This window comes from Chrysochloris asiatica, unplaced genomic scaffold (genome assembly GCF_000296735.1).
Source record: "Chrysochloris asiatica unplaced genomic scaffold, ChrAsi1.0 scaffold00035, whole genome shotgun sequence".
NCBI classification, from domain to species: Eukaryota; Metazoa; Chordata; class Mammalia; order Afrosoricida; family Chrysochloridae; genus Chrysochloris; species Chrysochloris asiatica.
Genome location: NW_006408553.1, coordinates 24048100 through 24050990, shown reverse-complemented (window position 1 = coordinate 24050990; position 2891 = coordinate 24048100).

The following is a 2891-nucleotide window of genomic DNA, read 5'->3' as shown; positions in this document are numbered from 1 at the left end:
TCAAATATTTTCCAGTAAAACAAGTAATAGAAAAGTGGGAAGTCTGTACTCTATCAAAGGCAGAAAATTTTAGAGACCAGGAGGAAAAAAGAGGCAGTCTGTCTAGTTCTGGCTTTTACAGTCTTCACTATAATTGTTTATTATAATATTATATCAAGCTTTTGGACATTTTAAAGGCAAAGAGGATATAAAATAATTCAAAGTTACTCTAAGAAAAATACTTTCATGCACAGTTGTAATCTTTTGGGCCTTTTTACTACTTTCTAAAGAAAATACACTGACACTAATTCTGCATTTGTATATTTATTTATTCATATTGTTAAATGAGCAAATGAACTATTATTGTGTTAGAGCTGAATTCACAGAATAATTTTGACTATTGACTAGCAAAAATGAAATACTGGTAATGTATTTCATTTGTTTTCCATACAATCACCTGTGAAAAATCCTTAACTAAGGGAAAAAAAAAAAAAAAAAAGGAAGAAAAATTATGAACAAAATTTGTATCATTGAAATTTATTTTCCTTCTTTTATCTTCATTCAGAAACCCTCAATAATGCAAGTTGGAAGATAATTAAATTTTACATAAATGTCATGTGGCAAACTAATTCAGTATAAGCTAGGGAAACTGGTAATACTTTACCTTCAAACCTCTTGCATTAGATTCCTTCATTACTTCTCTTCCTTTCAAAGCATTCTTTTTTAACTGACCACAAACTTTGAACAATGACAAAGTAAATACTTGGAGTACAAAACCATGTTTCAATATTTCCATTCAATTCGTTGGTAGTTACTGATGAGTATCCAATGTCCTGAATGATTTCATAGAAGAGTCTCAAAGCCCGGAATAAGGTTTGGGAAGGCCTCCATTGAGACTCTCTTGTATTATCACCCCCCCCTTTTGGCCCTGATCCATCCACTGTACCTATAAAGCAAATATTTATCCACTATTGTCAATCAATCATCCTGTCCTATGAAATTTTCCATTTCAGTAAACCTCTAGTCTTCCATGTTTCAAAGGCTACAATTACTACCCTTACCATAAAATACTAAATATTTCTTGGGTGCTCACTATATGCCATACCTATAAAAGTACTTTACGTGCATTGCTTTGTTTAATTATCTTAATATTGAGTTGGAATTGACTGTATGGCAGTGGAGTGGGTTGAAAATATATTAGGTAAACCTTGTTATTATCCCCATTGTACAGATGAGTAAATGGATCCTCAAAAATGTCTGCAAATTTTATAGCTTGTCAAAGGTCACAAGAAAGATCTCTCATACTTTCTTCTGTTTACTTTTGGATACTTGAATTTCTAAATGAACCTTCCATTTGGCCTCCAGTCTCACTCTTTAGGAATCTTTTCTGTGTTATTTTGACTGATCATTAATAGATCACAGAAGTTATTCAATCCAGCCTCTATCCAGAGTGGATGTCATTCCCCTACTTAAAAATCTACTATGACAAATTACAACCAAACTTCTTAGTCTGGCATTAAACAGCTACCATAATCTGGTCTAATCTTTCCTTTCCTTTTCTACTTACTTTATCTGGTTTTTTGTTGATTCCATTTAGCTATTTGTTTGCCGGAATGTATTTCCTATCCACCCAACCACAACTCTATTTTTATGTCTATGCACATGTTACCAATCCACAATCTTCTGATGAGAAAGGCTTCCCTTTTAGTTTCACTAATTTATCTTTGAAGTACTGGTGTGACACTGTAGGATAAGCACTGGCCTCCTAACCTCAAGGTTGGCAGTTCAAGCTCACCAGCTCCTCAGAAACCTTAAACAGGGTCACTATGAGTTGGAACTGACTTAATGGCACTTAACAACAGTGATAACATGGATCTACTAATCTAAACAAAATGGAGTTGGTTTAGTTATTAGGTTTTGATAAATGAAGACCCTGCAAATGGGGAAGTTAGTTTAAAATTTAGCCAAGATGACCTCCTGGTCCTAGAAGAAGAACAGGACATGCTTAAGCCTACCCAGAAAGTTATTTCAGGAACTAAGCAGCTTGGATCCTAAAAGGATCCTTTTAGGATCCGAGGAATGTATGAGAAGAATTATTGCCTGATTGTTTCCTTTTCCCTAACGGTAGAATGTTTGAAGAAGTTTATTGCTTTATTGTTTCTTTTCCCAAAAAATGCTACCTTGATGTTAAACTAGATTAAGAGTACATCCAAATGTAACTTACCCTATATAATGAGCCCTCTCTTCATAATGGACAGGACGGTCTTGAGAGACTATTCTCTTTGTCCTCTAGAATGCTGGTTTTCTGTTAATAAAGGTTGGATTGGATCTCTCCCCTATCTTTGTGATTGGCTACAGTACAGGCGGTAAACCCTCGTTTAAGTTTGGCAACAACAGCAACAATCTCTCTTTTCCCTCCCTATTAGCAACACTAGCCCTCCAGGAATGTGATTGTATTATGCTTTAGTTTCTATATTTTCTTGAAAAATTTTGTACCAGTAAGATAGCTGGATCCTGTAAACATATTATGATTTTCTAATAAAGGGGTTGCATTCAGTTCTTAGCTGAAGTCTTCATTTTGTTGGGAAGATTCAGTTCTCCCTCTTCTATACATCCATTGTGCCTTAGATATTATCTCTATCACAGGCATCTTATTTCTTTATATCCCTGTCTCTTCTGAATAAGAAAGATACGATTTATTCATCTTTGCATCATCCAAGAAGCAGAATTAGTAGATATTGCTGTTGTGTTAGATGCCAGTGAGTCAGTTCTGACTCTTAGCATACCGCAGTCAACAGAATTAAACATTGCCAATGATTGTGTGGATCATGACAAGCTATGGACAACATTGCAAAGTATGAGTATTCTGGAACACTTAATTGTGCTCATGAGGAATCTGTACCTGGACCAAA